Raw genomic sequence first — 21,096 nt, forward strand, 5'->3', positions numbered from 1 at the left:
CGCAGAGGTGGAGGAAGTGATAGAGAGAATCAGTCAGAGTATAGTGGAGCAGTGGGCTGAGGCAGGTAGATGGATGGAGACAGATATGTGAAGATCCAGACAGTAATATGGTGTTTACATTCCATCTCCGTGTTGCTGCCGTCTTATCTATGCAGGGATTATCTGATGGACCGACAAAGACCTCTCCCCTCCCCCGCTCTGCACTTACCTACCCTCAGCACGTATTTCCAGGGAGGAACAAACAACTTGGATTTGCTCCTGTTGTCATTAAAAAGCTCGACAAACTCTCCTCTTCATTAATGTCCTCATGTCTTCATGTCCAGGTCACAGTTTTTATTGAGTCTTTCAAACACTGATATTTTCTCTCAGGCTTGTCTTCCTCCTGCATGTGTGTTTTATTTGTTCATGTAAGTTTATATTTTCATTAGCTGAAGTGTGCCGCTTTATATATTTAATGCTGCTATATTAAAAGGAAAACTTCACCCCAAAAATCAAACATACATGTTCTCCCTCTTCCCTGTAGAGCTGTTTATCAGTGTAGACAGTTCTGGTGTGAGCTGCAGAGTGTTGGAGATATGGGCCGTAGAGATGTCTGACTTCTCTCCAGTATAACACAACTAGATGACACTCAGCTTGTGGAGCTCAAAACTCGCATCAATGTCTCTTTACAGAAATCACGACCTAACAGCTCTGTTCATCCCATTATTAAAAAGTCAAACCTTGATGCAACCATCCTCAACAATTTCTGGCCCACCTCCAAGTTTCCAGTCCTATCTGAAGTAATGGAAAAAATAGTCTACGGCCAGCTCCTGACGTTCCTGGAAAACAACTATATCATGGACAAATTTCAGTCAGGTTTTAGAGCATGTCACAGTACTGAATCAGCATTACTCAAAGTCACTAACGATCTCCTCCTGGCTCTCGACTCTGGTAAATCCGCAATACCAATCCTACATGACCTCAGCTCCACGTTCGACACAGTTGATCACTCCGTTCTCCTACACTGTCTCAAGCAGCAAGTCTGCGTCTGCGGTAGCGCCCTCCAGTGATTTGACTCGTATCTAACAGATAGATCCTTCTCCGTCAGCACTGGGAACCGGTTTTCCTCCTCTTCTCCAATTACATGTGGAGTGCCCCAAGGCTCCATTCTAGGTCTATTACTCTTTGCTTTATACATGATTCCTTTAGGCCCAATCTTTCAAAAACACAACATTTCATACCACTGCTACGCTGATGACACCCAGTTATATATCCCGCTTGAATCTGGTGACAATATAATAACAGCTCAGTTCAGTCCCTCCTTGACTGTCTCCAGGAGGTGAAACTCTGGATGTTGACAAACTGTCTCCAGTTAAACAACAGTAAAACCGAAGTGGTCCTATTCAGTCCCTCAAACACCACCGGAGACATTGCTCACCATCTAGGGCCCCTGGCACCCAACCTTCTTTCCCATGCCAGAAATCTTGGTGTTATATTTGATTCATCACTCAATTAGTCAAAGGTTGCTTTTTCCATCTCAGAAATATCCCCAAAGTCAAACCATTCCTCTCACTTACTGATCTGAAAACCATCACTAACGCCCTAATTTCTTCTCGCCTTGGTTATTGCAACTCACTTTATTTCGGCATCAACCAGTCTTTGTCCCGTCTGCAGCTGGTGCAGAATGCCACTGCCAGACTAATAACTGGCACAAGAAAGAGAGAAAGCATTACACCCGTCCTGGCATCTCTGCACTGGCCAAGTTCAGAACAGAATTCAAAATCCTACTGTTTGTCTTCAAATCCCTACATGGCCTGGCACCCCAGTACATCTCTGAGCTCCTGTGCCCCCTCATCAACCCTAGACCTCTCAGATCCTCAGACCAGCTGCTCCTGGCTGTCCCTCGTTCAAAGTCAAGGGGCAGGGGAGATCAGGCCTTTGCGGTGGCCGCTCCCAAGCTGTGGAACGCTTTACCTTTTTCTATCAAATGTGCACTTTGGTCAGGTCTGGTTGTTTTTATATGTGCTTTATAAATAAACATGATTTGATTTGATTATATTATTTGGTTACTCAAGATAATGCACAGCATGAGGTGCAACCAGCGAACCAACCACCCTAACAAACCCAACTTGGGTTCTCAGCGACTCAGTGTTCAAAACTCGGCATGCTGCAGGTCGGGGTCACATCATGCGATGCAAAGCCCACCCACCTTACTCAGATTTTCACAGCCTTAACTTTGTTGTTGACCTGCCATGTTTCCCCCTGACGCCGCCATTAAACAATAACAGCGACTGGTCGTGTATCGTGCTGATGTGACAGGACAGCTTTTGTCATCGTGTCTGACACCAGAAGTCACTGACCACGCTCTGGATATCTAGGACTTCAGAGTGAGACCAGGTTGTGGATAACCATCTGCAATTCGTCTCATGTGGTCCATTTGCTCATCAGACAGCTAATTTAATTTCTTAATGCAGGCTCAGTGACTGAGTTCAGGACACTGGTCTCATTTGTGTCTGACACCTTCCACTTGTTTCCAGTTCCCTCCACCAGTTTACTGGTGAAAAAACAAAACAAAATAACAGAGCATTGATCTGGACGTTACCACGGCAACAACTGAAGCTTTGAAGCTTCGCAGCATTTGGCTCAGCCCTTAAATGTCTTTTAAATGTTTTCAGTTATTTTTAACTGAGGGTCAACTTTACTAGAGACCATCAACAGCAAACCTGTCGTGTGTCAGTAAACTGTCACACATGCAACAACAGTGCACGGCTAACTGAACAGGCAACAAACTAAATCTGCATATTTATCCACAGTTTGACAAAAACACGGCTGTTTGGAACAAACTGAGCTCATCAATAAACGGCTGAGGAAAGCATTATGCTGCAGAAGTGGTTGGAGACGTTCTATGGACATTTTAATTCGTCTTTCTGGCGTGAAGCTTTGTCACTGTTGGAGTCCGTCCAACCAACTGCTGTGACTCCAGGCTGCGTACAGCTGCTGTCCTCCCTGAGCAAGCTGAAAACTTTACAGAGCCACCTCTCAAGCCCGCAGGGGGTTAGTGTTTGATACTAAAATCATAACTGCCATATTCCTTTGTGTCTGTTCGCTGAGCATCTCTTAAACCCACCATATAATAATCTTTGCTCTTCTTATTCTGCTTTTCAATTTACAGAACATGCTGTTCTTTCAGTCGCCTGAGCTGAGTACAAAATGCATGAATTCCATTTCTAGAAAAATGTCAGCAAAGAGCAGAATATTTTAATATAGTCTTTTCACTCCTGCATACTTCTTCCTTCCCATTCTTATTCTCTCTCCTCTCCTCATTTCCATCCCTGCGTCCTCCATCTCTGTCAATGCTGGTACTTAAGCTCAGTTAAAGTAGGGTCAGTACATCCGTGACCTGGTACCAGCTGAGTGGCTGATACCACCAGTTACATTCCTCGCCATCTCCTTTCAGAGGGTTCACGCTGCAGCCTTTGATGGCTCAACCTCACCAGATAACTGCACATCTGTGAGTGCAGGTGGGAAGAAGGGAGAGGGCAGAAAGTGCAGCCAATGTATGTGTAAGAATGTGAGCAGCTCAGTCACAAGGAGAAAACGTTGGCATGGTACGTCTCTACAGATCATGAATACGTCTCATATCAGAGTTTCTATAGCGATGTAGTGTATAAGATCAGTGTCATTGGGAGGTGGAGGAGATGATGGACGGTGCACCACCTACGCAAGACGCCTGCAAAGCTGCAGACCACTGTTCCAGACTAACAAAGCCAGTCATCTCTGTTTTTATAGCTGCTTTTTTATATATATATATTTTTGGGGGTCTTTTTGCCTCTATTGATAGCACAGCTGTAGACAGGACAGACAGGAGAGAGATGAGGAGCTGACACTCGGCAAAGGGCCACAAATCAGAGGCAAGCCCCGGCCGCTGCAAAGGACTTATATACCTATATGGGATGCACACCCTCTCTCTTCCAGCGGATTTTAGGCACAACAAGTAGGGTTTTTTTGTTTTTTTTGGTGACCCATCACTGTTTTTCCAGCTGTATTCTAGGCAATAAACCAGGGTGTTTTTTAGGGACCTGTGGCTGTTTATCCAGCAGCTTTAAAGCCCCAAAATGTGGGCATTTTATATGCTGTTTTTCAGCAGCTTCTCAGGAACCAATAGGGGTGTGTTTTTAGCGACCCAGGATTCATTTCAAAAAGCTTTTTAGGCACCAGACATGGGCGCTTTCTCAGGATCCATGGCTGACTTCCCAGCAGATTTTAAGCCCAAATCTGTTTTATAGCAACCTGTCGCTATTTTTCCAGCGGCTTTTTAGGCAATAAACCTGGGTGTTTTTTAGGGTTCCTATGGCTGTCTTTCCAGCTGCTTTTAATCCCCCAAAGGTGGATGTTTTTAAAGCAACCAGTCGCTGTTTTTCCAGCGGCTCTTAAGGCACCAAACATGGCAATTTTTTTGGGACCCATGGCTGTTTTTCAGAGGCTTTTCATGAATCAAATGTGGGCATTTACTGGCAACCCAGCACTGTTTTTAAGGAGCTTTTCAGGCACTGTTTTCTGGGGATCCATGGCTGACTTTCCAGCAGCTTTTAAGCCCCAAAGTGTGGGTGTTTTATAGTGACTCATCATTGATTTTCCAGTGGCTTTTAAGGGCCTGTGTTTACATCAGGCTGACGCTGCAGCCTTTGATGCTACAACCTCACCAGGTAACTGCACACCTGTGAGCACAGGTAGGAAAAAGGGAAAGGACAGAAAGAGAGAGTGAATTTAAGTACATGTCAGAGCAGTAATTATTTGAATGCAAATGTATTAGCCCTGCTGACAGAGGAAGATGTTGACATCATACATCAGTTTTCCAGCGAGGACTGTCCCCCAAAAACTGGGCATTTTAAACCAAAACAACCTAACCAAGTGGTTTTGGTGCCTAAACCTAAACACACATTTTATTGGTTGAATCTGTCACTGTGTTCACACAGCAATAAATGAGACAGATAATCTGTGAAAACGGGTGAATTTAACTGCCTCTCTGTTGGAGACTCCTCAACTCTGATTGGTTGTTTTTGGTGTGTAGGGTAGAGTCTAACAGACGCCATTGGCCTGTTTCACTGCAGACATTTTGACATGTCATAGTAGGACATGCACAGGTGTACTTAATGTCATTAATGGTGGTTGCATCCCATTTAGGGTAGGACCTGGTACGGTGCATGCTGGCTCACTGGAACAGCTTCACGGCACATTTAATGGAACTGAGCCATCGTTAATGTTTCAGTGTCACCTGTGGTTTTCATACTATGATGTGTCAAAATGTCTGCTGTGAAAAAGGTCCATTAGAAGCAGAGGAAAGAGGAACAAGGACGTTTACTTCTTTCAGAATGTAGTGACAGTTTCAGCAAAAAAAGTCACCAACTGCAGCTTTAAGCATGGTGCTGCTGAAACATAAAGTTTCAACAATCCACTAGAACAAAGTACAAATGTTACAAATCTGTGGTTTGCAGGATTGTAAAATGCCAATATTTTTTCTGGTGACTGAGTTGTGTTTGTACACATGTGAGGACTGGGCTTTAGGCAGCAGTGTGTGAAGACGTTTCCTGGCATGAAAAAAACGACCAAGCGTCTGACACAAACTGACAAAGGCAACGCTGATGACCATGACTCACAGAAACCCGGGAAGAAGAAAAGCATTCCAGCCAAAAATAAAGACATTAAGTACAATTCTGTTTCTCTGTGGCCTCGTACAAATATGTTAGAGTGAGGAAAAATCAATATTCTATCTCCTGTTCGTACTTTGCAACATAGGGGAGAAAGAAAGAGCCATCGAAACAGGACGCCCCTCGTCTTGCTTTGTATTACTACAAAGGAAGGTGAGAGAAAAGGAAGAAGGCAGAAGAAAGACGGAGGGCGGCCTTGTGTTCATTTCAATCTAAGACATGAAAAGTTTGCCCGTCAAAAGTTGCTGTTATTTCTTTGTTGGTTTTTTGTTGTTGTTGGCAGCAGTGTGTCTGCTCGTCGCACATCTGGCAGATCTGCATCTGACTACAGAGGAAACAAACAATCAGAAAAACAGATGACAGGAACAGAGCTCTCCTCTCCTTCTCCCACCCGTCCAATACTTGAGCTTCTCTATACCGCTGCTGTTTAAACCACTCTCCCACTCCTCTGTTTTATCCCCCACCACACACACACACACACACACACACACACACACACACACACACACCTCCCACCACCTTCCTCCTGCTGCTCTGATTGCGGCTGAGATCAGGCCGAGCGGCACAACAGAAAGCGAGGGAGCTCTGTCAGCGCTGCGAGGACAGAGCATGTGGGAGGACTGCAGTCAGACCCAGCAGCAGCAGCAGCTCAGAGAAAGACACAGAGAGTTTAAAAATGAAAAGACATGGAGGTCAGAGGATGGACACACTAAACTCTAAGAATATACAGCAGCATCTGAGTCTGTGCCCGAGTAGGATGGCTGAGCAGTCCCACTGTGAGTTCACTGGGTGGGTGATGGTGTGTGTGTGTGTGTGTGTGTGTGTGTGGATTGAGAGCAGGGTGGTTTGTGTTTGTACACAGATTATAATCTGAGGGGATGACGTCATGCACATCTTCATTAAAATGTCCGGAGTGTGTGTGTCTCTGACATCTGGTATCTGTCACGGACTACAATATAACAGTATGACATAATATAAAATACAACTTTAACGTCATCATCTATCAGTTATGATGTCACAGCACAACAACAAAGTTTGATGGAGGCTAAAAACACACGTGGGCTGTGTGTCTGACAGCAGTTTGAGCCCACCTGTCGGCACTAATCTCATTTTGCAGATGAAAGCCGAGTGCGGTTCACTACAGTGAGGTCAGGTGTGGGTGATTGTTGAAGCAGGAGGTCGTCTGTAAACAGTGATGGATGTTTACAACAGACAGTAAAAGCGGCTCATAAATCGGCTGCTGGCGAACCTGGGACTTTGTTTACGACCTGTCTGATCATGTGACTGCTCGTATTTCTCACCCCGTCACACTCGGGATGTGATGTTTGATATGTTTCAAATCTCAGCAATTAACTTGTTGAGTACAAACTTATTATAAGTGATGTTTGGGTCAGAGATTCTTGAAGAGTAACTCTGGTAGTTTCCAGCCTGGATCCTCCATGTTTGTGTCTAAAGCCCTTTTTACACAGAGATCACGTGATCCGTCTTTATGTCCCTCCATGTTTCCCCCTGATGCTGCTGTGCGCTGTTACACAATAACAGCAACCAGCTGTGTATCATGTGGACATAAAAGGACAAACTATTTGTTGGTATCTGACAGCAGCAGTCACTGACAAAGCACTGCTGTTCGCCAACTTCAGAGTGAGACCAGGTTGGACAAAGACAAGCACCCTCAATGGACATCAAATGACGGTGCCGCCATCTTTAGCCTTTCAAAAGTTGTTTGCTCCCACAAAAACATGCTACAAACAGGTTAAAAAATTGCAGTTTCCCTTTAAAACAAGGAAGGTGGCTTTATTATGACAAGAAGAGCCAGTTCTCACTGACAGTCACATATTTGATGGTTAGTTCTGATGTCAGCAAAACATATTTAATTTACTTAACAGCGTCAGCAGTGAGTGTGTCAGGTTACAGACTCCAGCGTGTTCACCTGTGTGAATATGATTGGATGTGAAAAGTCAGCTGGTGGCCAAGCGGGTGATGAATGAACCATTGATGGAGAAAATGAATGAAGAGGCTGATGCCAATCAACTAATGCACCTTTGGTTCTCTGTCTGAGGTAACGTTCTGCTCCATTACTGACCGATACACGTACAAAATCATAATAAATGATTCCTGAAAAATGACATTATTCCTTCTACAACAGAAATATCTCAAAGCAGCAGAACTGATGAACAACGTGGTTCTATCTTATCTTACTATATAATGAGGAAAACTCTGTGTGTGTGTGTGTGTTCCACGTTTGTCTCCTCACTGACTTGGTCAATCCATGTGAAGTTTGGCACAGTGGTAGAGGGTCATGGGAGGATGCCAATGAAGCAATATTGCATCAATTGGCCAAAGGGGGGCGCTATAGCAACCCATTGAAATGTCAAACTTTGAATGGGCATATCTCATGCCCCGTATGTGGTAGAGTAGGGGTGGGGGAAATTTCCGATTCTTAGATGCATCGCGATTCGGACGTGGACGAATCTGAATCGATTCACAAACGTCCAAATTTCGATTATTTAAATCTGTTAATTAGAGTAATACAGAAGGTTCTTCTAAATAATGCGGAACTAAGAAGCGTGGTACGTGTCATCTCCAGGACACTTTGGGATGCGCACCTGGAGCAGACACGCCGACACGTGCACAGAGGAAAACAAACATGGCTGACCGCTACCCACCTCGCCGTGAGAGCTGAACAGCTTCTTCTAATTTAAAAGCAGATGTGTGGAAATACTTCGGCTTCTACAACGTTGATGGCGGAAGCGAACTGGACAAGAGCCACGTTATATGTAAGCTGTGTTGTGCTAAAATAAAATACTTTGGCAACACAACAAACATGAGAAGCCATGTAACTCGATTCCACCTGACGGAGGAGTCAGGGAGATGGCAGGATGTTGTTGCTACGGCAACTAGTGGCGTTACCGACCAGAGAACAATCGAGGAAGCAATTAGAAAGCTGCCACCTTCATCTGAAAAGGCGAAGCGAATTACGAAGGCCATCGCGGCATTTATTGCCAAGGATTTGCGTCCTTATTCTGTCGTGGAAAATCAGGGATTTCGAGCACTGCTGCATACACTGGAGCCCAGATACACCATCCCATCCCGACGCTATTTCACTGACACTCTACAACCAAACCAAAACAGAAGTCATGGCCTCACTGTTGAAGGCAGGCAGGTAGGAACGCAGTTACATGTGATGCGTGGACGTCTGTCGCCACCGAATCATTTGTTACTCTAACTGCGCATTTTATCTTGTGATTTAAGATACCTGTTGTTACCTTTGGTTCCGTACAACGAAGTTGTAACTTTCCAGTTTGCAAGCATTTCCATTTATATGTTTAATAAAATATAATGGAAATGAATTCAACTCTTTCTTATTACAAATGCACTGTTTTTAAAAATTGCAAGTGTTGAATGCTTATTCAGTGAGACAAAAAGAAATGTGTGTTGTGAAAAAGTGCATCAATATACATAAATTAAAGATGCATCAATAATCGTTTTATAATCGAATCGTAGCCTCTGAATCGTAATTGTAATCGAATCGTGAGGTGCCCAAAGATTCCCACCCCTATCATAGAGACATGAAACTCTGCACAGAGATGCCTCTCCTCATGAGGAACACATTTGCCTCAAGAACCCATAACCTCCGCTTATATAGATTTTCCGCCATTTTGAATTTTTTGAAAAACACTTCAAATGGATCTCTTCCTAGGAAGTTTGAGCGATCTGCATGAAACTGGGTGAACATAATCTAGGGACCAATATCTAAAGTTCCCTCTTGGCAAAAGTTGGAAAACTTACTAAAACTGAGCTTCTATAAGGCAATGAATATTGCGGAGGGCGTGGCTCATCACATAAAGGTGTATAACATCTCAAGGGTTTCACCCATCACCACGCAACTTTGTAGGCATATGACCACACATAATCTGAGGGGACCCCTCCATTATTGACCCCATCAAACAAAATGGGGGCGCTAGGGAGATAATTTCTTATCTAGGCCTAACCGCCATATGGATTTTTACTAAACTTGGTAGATATGTAGAACAGGACGCCTCAAGGTGACTGGAGAAATTTAACTCTAATTGGCAACTGGGTGGCGCTATAACAACAGAAAAATGCTTCAAAATGGCTAAAATGCGACCAATGGTCAATCTATGTGAAACTGCACACAGGAATTGAGGATTGGCATAGGTAGAAGGTGACAAAGCTACCAATGGGTATGGGCTAGTAATTATTAACTATGACCTGTTTGTGTGCTGGGATGATCTGAGTTTGATCAAACGCACCCTTTTCATCATCTCGTCTTCGTCGTATGATTGTACAGAGATTTTTTTACGAGGCAGAAGAAAAATGTAGCATCACTTATTCATAAAAACCTCCAGGTACATCTCCAAAGTCTGCTTTTCCTCTACAAATGTACAACAGGGAGGTAACGTGTGCAGGAAACATTGTCTCTGAGGGCTTTGAAAGCCCTCTGCAGACACTTCCTGTGCAGGTAGGGCACACCAGGGGAAACCATTTTCTACGACTCCTCAGAGACACGAAGGCTCACTAAAGAAAATGTCCAGAGAAAGAAGAGTGAGCTGAAGCAGACTGAAAGCTCGTCACCTCCCTGACACGCTCTCTCACAATCACTCGTCTCATTTGGCTTCATCTCAGCTCTGCATGTGTGATTCTCAGTGTTGTTCTCTTGGTCTCTGCTTCTGTTCCTCGCTCCTTTTCTTCCTGTTATCTTCTCTGTCTTTCATTCTCCGGGCTCCTGCCTACCTCTTTATCCCCGGCTCTCCCTGTCTGTCTTCTCTTCCTCGCTCTCGCTCTCGCTCTCGCTCTCTTTCTCCGCTGATTGCCTACGCGTTCATTCCTCTATGCTTGCCTGCTCACTAATGGTTGTGGCAGGTGTTCTCCCAGGTGCCTGAGCAGAGTGGCCTGGGCTGAGCCTTTAAAAGCCCTGGAATCAGCACCTTGGTGGCCCCCCTCCCCCCTCTGGCGTGGTCCGCCTTCAAAACCCTCTGCTGCTGAAAAGACTGCAACGCTGGCATGTGCACACTTGTCTGCCTCCACACACACACACACACACACACACACACACACACATACATATATATATATATATATATATATATACACACAGAGAAAAAAATAGGTCCAGCTCTTCATCTCCTCCGCTGGCACCCAGACAGTGTTTGTTTTGGCTTCAGGTGTGAGACGGATCGGTCTGGGCCGGCTCTCTAATTTGGTGCTGTCATGGATCGCCCATTGGATGACACACAAAAAAACCTCACACACCAACACATACAATCTGTAATAGCTTCACACTGAAGAGGAAACAGGAGGAGGGGGTGATGGTGACGGTGATGGTGACAGCGGTGTGTGGTTACAGAACCTGATAATGGCCCGTTTGGAAATCCCAGGCTGACCAGTCCAACATATGAATGGGGGAGCAGAGAATGCAGCATTGTGATCAGGCTGTGAGTGGGCCACCCGCTTCGGTTTCCTTTTCAATCAATCAGCAAGTCGTTTCTAAACAGCGTCAGTATGACTTTCACCTGCTCTCAATGGACGACCTTCACTTTAAGGTAAAGCCAGTCATGCTCTGCATCCCACAGGGCCGGCTCCATTTCTACAGGTTGACTCGGTTCCTGAGTTGCTGCAGTTAACTTCAAACCGGCAGTCGATACAAGTTCAAATAAGGTTTTGTCTTTCACTTTAGAAGTAAAGTGCACAGTGCCGAGCCTTTTCCACTTTTACTGTTGGCTGTGCAGATTTGCGCTTTCATTATCAGTTTAGACGCGCTGTGCCAGAGATGGACCTTCTTCAAAGTAGGTCCAAAAGCCAGGCCGCTCACCCTCAGGCAGGTAACAGTGATGGATCAGCCCACTGCTTTTAAACGCCATCAGTCAAGACAAGCCGTCATCAGTTAAAGACACACCTTCGACAGGTAGACCTGTTGTCATGGAGATGCAAATCCCTGCTGTGCTGGGCTGACGGCCCAAACCAAACCAAATCAAACCGTGGGTATATGCTTGTTTAAAGAATACTTCACTGCATGTTAACTTGAATTAAGGAAGAAAACTGTTTTTCTCTGGTCCCTCCACTGTGAACAAAGAATCCAAAGAAGACGAACGTTCTTCATGAACTGAAGTTAACAGGGACCACGGTTAACAACAGAAAAACTATATCAGAACATCACTTTACAAGCTCTCACACAACTCGTGCAGAACAATCCAGGTCTCATGTATCCAGTCGTGTGCTCAGTACCTCCCAAACACACGTCTGCTAAAACATTACGATATAAAACACTTATACCTTCGAGTAGTTCACCCTGAACACGCATGTGCATTGGAGCAGAGTTCAAACGAACACTCGTGCCCAGACATGCTTCTCGTCCATGTGTGAGACTGTTTTTACTGACCTGTTTTAAATTGTAGCGTTTTAGCAAAAATTCATGTGTTTTTGGAAGTACTGAGTGTTTGACTGGATAAATGAGACTTGGATTGTTCTGCAGGAGTTTTCTGAGAGTTTGGAAATGAAAAATTTGATATAGTTTTGCCATTGAACCCTGATTACTTCAAATCATGAAGAACGTTTGGCTTGTTCTTTGTTCACCGTGGAAAAAACAAAGTTTTCTTCATGAAATTCAAGGTAACATGGGGGGGGGCAGGGGGGGACTGACAATAAAAACGACCTTGTCCCTTTTAAAAAGTGGTTATTGATTTTTATGACTACGTCTCGATGGCATGTTCGGTAGAAGAAAAGGACAGAAAACAGGAGTTTAACTAGAAGCTCAGTTGGATGGTGCAGACCTCCGCCAAGGTCAAATGTCCAATTTTGCACTGTTACCAAAAGTGAAAAACAACTTGTGTATCTGCCCTGTAATTTGGATCCACTACAAAATGTAATGGCTTCTTCCTTTGCCCGTGTGCTCATGAAAATTGAGGCAGTAGTGTTTCTGTAATTCTGCCGAGGAACAAACAAACAAACAACCCGCAAACCGTGGCAGAGGTAAATATGGCAGAAGTGTCTTCTATTTTTAAGAACATCACCATGAGTCAAACCTTTTAGAAGATTTACACATGCAAAGTCCTGAATACCACCAATCAGTGGGTCGATTTAAATGGACTGATTTACAAGTGCCATTAACTGAATACACGAGTGTTTTGGCACCAAATCTGGTGGCATAAATTCATTTTTCTGAAACACAGCACGGACCACAAAACCATCACCAAATCCTGAATCTACGATTGGTTCCAGTCAAACTGTGGTTGTGTCTGTGCATAATCAGGACACCAGCAGTTCTCTCAACGGAAAATGTTTATTTAGTCAGCACAGAAGTATAGTTATGGTTAGCGTCTTGGCTCTGACGTCATCACTTCCTGCAGCATACAGTAAAATCTGCAGAGGGACAAAGCTTGAAGAGTGACAGAGAGGGTTTGGGGAGTGATGGAGAGAGTTTGGGGAGTGCTGGGAGTGACAGAGCGTTTGGGGAGTGATAGAGAGAGAGTTTGGGGAGTGATAGAGAGAGAGTTTGGGGAGTGATGATGGCAGATATCTTCTTCCCTGGAGCACCTGGCAGGTGGACAGTGCAATGATGGTGATGTTGATTAAAGCTCAGCAGCAGAGACAGTGATGGTTGTGGTAACAGTTGCAGAGTAATGAAGCAGCCTGGTGTTTCTGACAGCTTAAATAGACCGCCATATTGTAAAAGGTGCGTTGGATAGGCGCTGCAGAGAGGGGCGCTCGTCACAATGCGGCGGTGCAACTCCAGTTGGCCACTTTTATCACCTCCCTGAGAAAATGGGAGAGATAAAATGCCTCTCTGACGTACTGTGTGAGATGCTCAATGTGTTGCCATACAATCTGTGTCCTCGCAGAGCTGTGGGGTCCAGGTGTTCAGTACACAAGTAAACAAACTGTTATCACTAAATTCTGAAGCTGAACTGAGTGTACTGAATCATTTTAAGCCCCCCTCACTGATGAATGAAATCTCCTCCATTCAACTGTCAGCTCAGCTGTTATATACAGTGTGGATCCTTGTTAAAAGCAAACTGAAGAACCATAAAATTCACATCAACAACCATGATGCAATAACTCTGCAGCAGACAGGTGGCTGCTGAGCCGCAGTACGGACCTCTTGTAGAGGCCTTGTTTTATACTGAGCTGAAGAAAACAAACTGAACCAGACTAAATGTGCAGAGAATAAAAGGCTGAACAAGAAGATCAGTTCATGATGAGAGCACTGATGGACGTTAGCTTAAAGAGAAACTACTGACTCAGCGTCTGTTATTACAGACGGTGCACTTTGCTTTATTTGTCCTCTTATATGTTCTTGTTTTTCCTTTCTGAAATTAATTTTGTTGTTGTCGACCTACTTGCAGCGCATTTGTGATATTCATGTGTTAAAGTCGGGGTCAGCAGTTTGATTTTGGCGTCACTGGGCAAAATAAACTTTGAACATATTGTAATTCAAGTGATCTGAGACAAACTAGACGTCTGCTCCTCCTCTTGGCTCTGGTTCAGGCTTTAGAATATCTGACCCTGATGGGAGTCAAATCACAGCTCATTTAGAGAGAGGGCGTTCCTATTGGCTGTTCTACAAACGCAGATGAGCGTCAACGTCTCTTCAGTAAAAACCTGATTCAATGGAGGAGAATCCTGCAGAGAAAGTTGCTGTTCCAGCATTGCCAACAACTGTCTCCACTGCAGAGCAACCCAACAAAGAGACGGACTGATCAAACAGAGTCTGAAAGAGAGTCTGACAATAAACTAAATAAAACACGTGTCAACGGGGGCGTAAATAAAGACAGTGCGGTTGCACTAGGGTCTGACACCTGGAAATATGCCCGTGTTCAAAGTAGAACTCACGTTAAATCAACAATGGTGTCATTTTCTATATTTGCCCTCAAAAAGGCAAACTCACCTCCATCATGGATTCCTGTTTTTGTTAAGTAGTATTGGACTGTAACAAACTATATGCTTATGCTTGCTTAACTATATGCTAAACCATAAAAATGTAAAATCATAATTTCTTTTTTTAGTTAGTCATATACAGATATGCAATGATGATTGTTGGGTAACATGTATGTTGATGTTGCTCAATGTCAAGTCTCTGATCATGTGACAAAACGATACCACTTACAGCAGCTAGTTAAGGTGCACATTCTGACCGACTAGATGAGCACATATGTGAGTAGATGTGACAGAAAAGTAACCAGGGTGCACTGGGGCCCATCGTAACCACCTGACGCCGTTCATGTAGCTAACGTTAGCTACAGCCTCGTATCACAGTGTCCCTGACCTCACTCCTCCCCGCTACACGCCACCTCATCGAAGAGTAGGCAGCAGTTTCGAATCCCCTGTCAGCAGCCACAGAGACCAGAATACAGTTAATGCGAGCCCCAAATCTGGGGGACAGGACAGTCCCGACTCCCTGCCAGATCAGCAAACCTTCTGTTGCTGCCTTTACAAGGGTTAGACCAACCTGGTCTCACTCCAGAGTTCCAGAGTCAGACACTGGTGCAAGGTACCCTGCATGCACATCGCATCTCGATGTGGAAAGTCCACGACCAAACGCCGATATGTGACAAGGTCGGAGTGACGATGTGTTGGTTAGACCAGGTGCTACTGCTGGACCAGCCTGCTGTGACACCAGACCCCACCGCTGCTGCCTGCTCTTGTCCTGGCGAAGAAGTAGACAGTGGCTAGGAGCAACATGGAGGGAGCATGAGAGAATGAGCTGCACACAACTCTATGATGAAATAAGACTAAATAAATCAACGTATGGGAAACACAGGGTCACTGTGTGAAATGGTTTCTGCCTCTCCTAGCTTTACTGTTTCACCATGTTTCAGTCTCTCTTACTGTCTCTGTGGCCAGTGCAGGTGATCCCACTCCATCCGTCCACCCGTCCACCCGTCCTCACACTGTACATCTGCACATTAAAATGGATGCTGACATCGTCTCCTTGCGATGTTGGTAAAGAGCTCCACTTTAATGAGGAGGACTGAGAGTCAGACGACTGAACTCCAGTTTGAACTCAGACAAACAAACAGACTCAGTGTGAAAACAGCCTCTGACGGCTGCTCGGGATATTTAAGCAGCGTATTTCTGGATCAGGAATCTGAACCAAATGAGCCTTTGATGTTGAAGCAGAGACTCCGACTGGCAGCGGAGAGATTTGGGTTTGTTTTCCATTCGGTTATACAACAAAAAAAGGGAGTATTTTAAGATGCTGCCCTCCTCCGTCTCTTTGGACAGCTTTCCGTTTACTGGCAAATGAGCATGGGGGGGCAGAGACCCTCCTCTCTGCTTCACTGGGCAGTCTGTATAATGTTCTCATTGATTTCAACCTTGGCATCACGGGTGACACCTCCACACTGGCCAGAGTGAAAAAGGAACTACCTCATTTATCCCTATAGCTCACAGCAAGCTGAGGATGTGTGTGTAGGCGTGAGTGTGTGAGGGGAAACAGATAAATTTAGAGGATCTCAGCAGCGTGTGTGTGTGTGTGTGTGTGTGTGTGTCCCTGTATGCTTCTGCATGTTATCAGGATGTAAAGATGGCAGATGCCTTTTCCAGGACAAAGAGAGCAGCCTCACAGAGCTGCAGAGAACAACACGACGAGGGTGAAAACAAATAAGAACCCCACATAAGTCAACTTCTCTCCTCCGAAACTAGACAACTAGGACATGCAGACAAAGGGCGCATTGATATCGGCAGTGACACACGGGTGGCAGCTGTACACATCATGTCATTCAGTGGTGGCTGCTGTGAAAGAGGACTTTGTCAGACCAAGTGGAGTCTGGTGATGTGCGCTCATCCTGTGTGGAAATGTACTGTAAAATAATGCAGGTCTTTGTCCCTGAAATAATAATGTAAGTGATGCTGCACATTTTAACTTAAGCTATTCTTGGTTACTTTAAAAAGACTCAGACCTGCTGCTGTGGTGGTGCATTTATATTCCTTATATTAACCAGAGCTCAATAAGCACAAAGCACTGTAGAGGTGGGTTTACATGCTTTAACATATTAACTACACATCATGGGCACTACATCAGAGCTCCAGATTGATTTCTTCCACTAGCAGCACTACTGAAAATATCAGGAGCACCATTTAACTCGAAATAAAGTGCAACACATTCATACTTATTTCTATTTTCCATGTTTTGGTACGAGACGGGGAATTTAGAGGCAGGAATCTAAAAATGTACAATGTGCTTTTACAACAGTTGGCAGACAAAATGTCCACGCTGCTACTAAATGTTATAACTAGAAACCCCTGTGAGACTTGAGAATATAACCCTCCGTTTTTTTTTTAACATGCAAAACACCAGGACGGAGCCAGAATTGGTGTGTGTGTGTGTGTGTGTGTGTGTGTGTGTGTGTGTGTGTGTGTGTGTGTGCTGCTTCACGAGTGCTGTTACTACATCTGCTCTACTTGCAGAGACTTCACCCTGCTCTCCTCGTGTCTCTGTCCCGCCTCAGCAGCAGCTGTTTGACCACAGAGCTGACAGCGAGTTGGACCACAGTCCTTTTCTTCATGAGCCAGGCTGGATCAGATCCCGTCCTCTTTTGCTTCTGTGGTCGTTCAGAGGCAACGACTGATGCGTCTGCATCAAGCCAGCCGTCACTCTCTTCTCTGTGGTCAAACCAGATGCAGCTAAAATTGGATCGGCCCTTTATTCTGACCTGTTAATGCACTGAAAGTTCCCAGGATGCTCATGTGACTGTGTCTGCTTTTTTATGAACAGGAAGTATCAAACATGTTACCTGTGTCCCTCAGAAATGCAAAAATCCATCTTAACTGTGATGGAATTTATTCTTAGAATTTGGGTAGCTGGACAGTGATTACATTTCAGTTCAGGAATACTCTGACCGACTCTTAATCAAACATTTTTACTTGATCACATTGTAAAATTGGCAAAATTAAAGTCCCGTTTTTGTGCACATTAAAATCAACACATTCTCACTTTGACCTCATCACATGTCCACATTTGGTCATTAGTACCACATTTAAAGAACTCCCTCTAAAGGTCCTGACACACCAAGCCAACGGTCGGCCATCGACCAAAGTCGGCCGTCGGTGAGCGTCTGTCGGCCTAGTTTTTGTGGTGTGTCCCGCACTGTTGGCACTTCGGCGTCAGTGGCTTTTCGACTGATTGAGCATGTTGAATCGGCGGCGGAGCTTGTCGGTGAGAGAGATCACTCTGATTGGCTGTTCAGGTTTTATTTCCTCGCCCCTGTAGCGAGTGAATCTGCCTGCTAACCGGTGCTTCCTCCTCAGGCTCCACTTCACTCAGCTGCCCCACAGACCCGCTGCTTCTTCACACTTTAACCTGAATAACAAACCGGAGCTAGCTGGGAGCGGCTAGCGGAGCGTTAGCCGCAGCATGACCGGAGGGAAGCACAGCCAGTTAGCCTCCGCTAGTCTCTGAGCTAGCCCCGGCTCTCCGTTTGGATCCAACCGGAGCACCGAGCCCTGGTTTGTTATTCAGGTTAAAGTGGGAAGAAGCAGCGGGTTTATCGGGCAGCTGAGTGAAGTGGAGCCTGCGGAGGAAACACCGGGACCGTCTGGATGTAATAGTCCGTGGAGGTGCTGCGGTGCTCGGCTGCACAGATAGGAAACCCCTCGGCTGACAGGATGTACCACTCTCTCACTCCGCTCTCTCTCACGCAGGCGCAGAACGTACGTGCTACTTGGCCGTCGGATGTAGTCCGTGTAGTGTGTTCAAATGCAACTGACACAGGGCGACGTGAGGCGACGTAGACGACGCAACAGTTGGCTTTCGTCGCCGCTAGTTCTTTGACGTCAGTTTGGTGTGTCAGGGCCTTTAGTGTTCCTGAAGTATTGATTTCACAAGAATGGGACAGATGAGACATCACTGTGACTTTGGCCACCACATTCTGATCAGTTCATCTTTAAGTACATGTGGATATTTGTGCTAAATTATAGGAAATTCCATGAAGGCCCTCCTGGGACAGGAGATGGACAAGAACAAAATAACAAAGCCTTCGGCCACAGCTGTGAATAAAAAACACAAAATCATCAGGCAGTTTCCTGTCTTGGTGATTTTCATGTTGCTTTCACATCAACTGAAACCACTGTTTTTATGGAAAGTGGAAAATCAGATTCATAACTGGAGGTATTCTTTGGACACAAGAACACGATCATTAAAGTCTATAATATTTGTAGTTAATGGGCTAAAACATATAAAACCACCATGATGGTCCTTTAAGGTCCAACACTAACAGTGGATCTGATCTGTGACCCAAGATGTGTTGCAGCTTTTAATTTGGGGAGTGTTTGCATCCAGTGTGTTGAGCTTTACACTCCTGTCCCCGTCACTGACACACTTTACACAGCTACAAGAAACGACATGAACCTTTACAGAGTTTGTAATTAAATTTGATTCGCAGCAGCTCCGACTGAAGAGCAGATATCCTGCACTGTACTGTGGGTTATATAAAGACTGCTCCTCTTTACTCAGTGACAGTGATGTAGAGCTTTAAGATTACACAGTCCCACTGAGAGTTGGGAGATTGTCATTTGTGACGCCTGATGCAACCGTACGGCAACCCTGTGCCTCAGAGCTCACACTCCCAGCTACACCACGGATACTTTATGGCGTAACACTCACATCACCACGGGCCTTTCACAAAACACACACTCAGCACCCACAGGCAGAGGACACACACTAACACACACAGCTGTCTGTGCATATATTTAATTACATCCTCTGAAGAGCTTAAAAAATATTTATGCTGATTCTTACGTCAGCGTATCAGCTCTCTAAAGGGTGATCCAGACTGTCAATAAATATCTCCATCATTAACTTTAATGACACAACAGTGGTTTGGTCAAATCAGAAAACAACAAACAGAAAACAGATCAGCATCAGGCACGTAGTCCTGCCAGAGTCTGAGCTTTTCCAAAGTGGGTTCACGAGTTTTTTTATTCCTTGTAGATTGTTGCCTTCTTGCAGGATCCAAACCTTTGTCAACATTTGGCCATTTTCAGCGTGTGGGTTGTTCGCTCAGAGGTTGTTGTTGTTCCCTGCAGAGAGGGGAAACCATGATGACCTGATTCTCTCCTGCTTTTATTGAACCAATTCTGTCTTTTTCTTCAGTGTCATGGTTTGGAAACTGATCTTAAAAGAGCAGAAACTGTCTGAGTCAAACAGTTAAATGGTTCAGTAGGCTGATTGGTGAGTCACAGTCAGTGTCTCTGTACACCAGAGGATCACCAGCTCGATTTTAAACGACGACACCCTCCCTGTACACAGCCAATCTCAGCTTCTTCTGTCTGGACGAGGGTTCAGTCACAATACAGCGGTATGAGGACAGGTTTGTTGCAGCAGCAGCTCAGACAAACAAGTCACAAACAAGTCACAGCAACACTGCACACGTGCTGTAGAAGCAACTGTTATTTGGTGCTTCAGCAAATTAATGAAGCCTTGATTTATTTATTATGTATTTTTATAATATCTGTCTATTGTCTGTGCTGTATTGTGATGTGTGGACGCCTCGTCTGTCTGCTGCAGAACAAATCCATCTACAGGAACACATTAAGTACCCTAACCTGATAGAGAGGCTTCACTGACAGAAAATCAACAGAGAGGGATGTCGCATTAACACCAACAAGGTTTTATTGACAGGTTATGTCCTCCTAATGTGGCAGGAAGCAGCGCAGCAGTGAGCACTCGCTGTAAAGATGTCAGTAACATCTGTCCACAAGGTCCTTAAAACTTTATCAACTGATGCAACTACCACACACAACAACTGCAACTAGAGATCTTTTAGCCAACAAATTATTGTCTGTGCACTCGACTGTGCAGAGACAATAGAAACAGAATATATTTTTCACCTATCAGTCACCTTTTCTAATTAAATCTATTCTTTAAACGTGATCACGTTACATCTGTGTGAGAAATCTAAAGTGGGCAGACTGAATCACATCTTTGGTTTGAACGCAGCAGAATAACAAAGTGCAATAAAAGTTTTGATCCAGACCTGCAGTGAAGTGAAGGGACAGGGTCCGACAGGGACAGAACAGCTGTGAAGAGGCTTTTAACAAACTCTGGGACTTGGATGAAAGCTCAGATCTGCAGAGAGAAGGACCGCTCGCCTGCTGTTTTGTTGCTCTGACAGTCTGTCTCATTAACCAGAATCAGTCTTTGTGGTGTTCAGTTTAAAAGTTAATCAAAGCAGAGACATACAGCTGTCTGTGGAGGGGTCTGATCTGGATCTTTTAACCCTTAAACTGCTCCTGACGCAGCCAATCAGATGACGTGACGATGTTTACACCCACCACGAGTTAGCAAGTTAATACAAACTCATGAAATGAATGAATGGATGAGCTCTGTGGGTCTGAGCCAGTCTTTACTAGGTCACACACACACACACACACACACACACACACACACACA

General features: G+C 44.8%; 1 protein-coding gene across 6 annotated transcripts in view; it reads right to left on the bottom strand.

Annotated features, from left to right (window-relative positions):
* The window catches only part of sema5ba (sema domain, seven thrombospondin repeats (type 1 and type 1-like), transmembrane domain (TM) and short cytoplasmic domain, (semaphorin) 5Ba), a 278,351-nt gene that overhangs the window by 113,136 nt on the left and 144,119 nt on the right, over positions 1 to 21,096 (bottom strand). The gene's annotated exons all lie outside the window — the stretch shown is intronic.

This window comes from Epinephelus lanceolatus, chromosome 14 (assembly GCF_041903045.1).
Source record: "Epinephelus lanceolatus isolate andai-2023 chromosome 14, ASM4190304v1, whole genome shotgun sequence".
NCBI lineage: Eukaryota > Metazoa > Chordata > Actinopteri > Perciformes > Serranidae > Epinephelus > Epinephelus lanceolatus.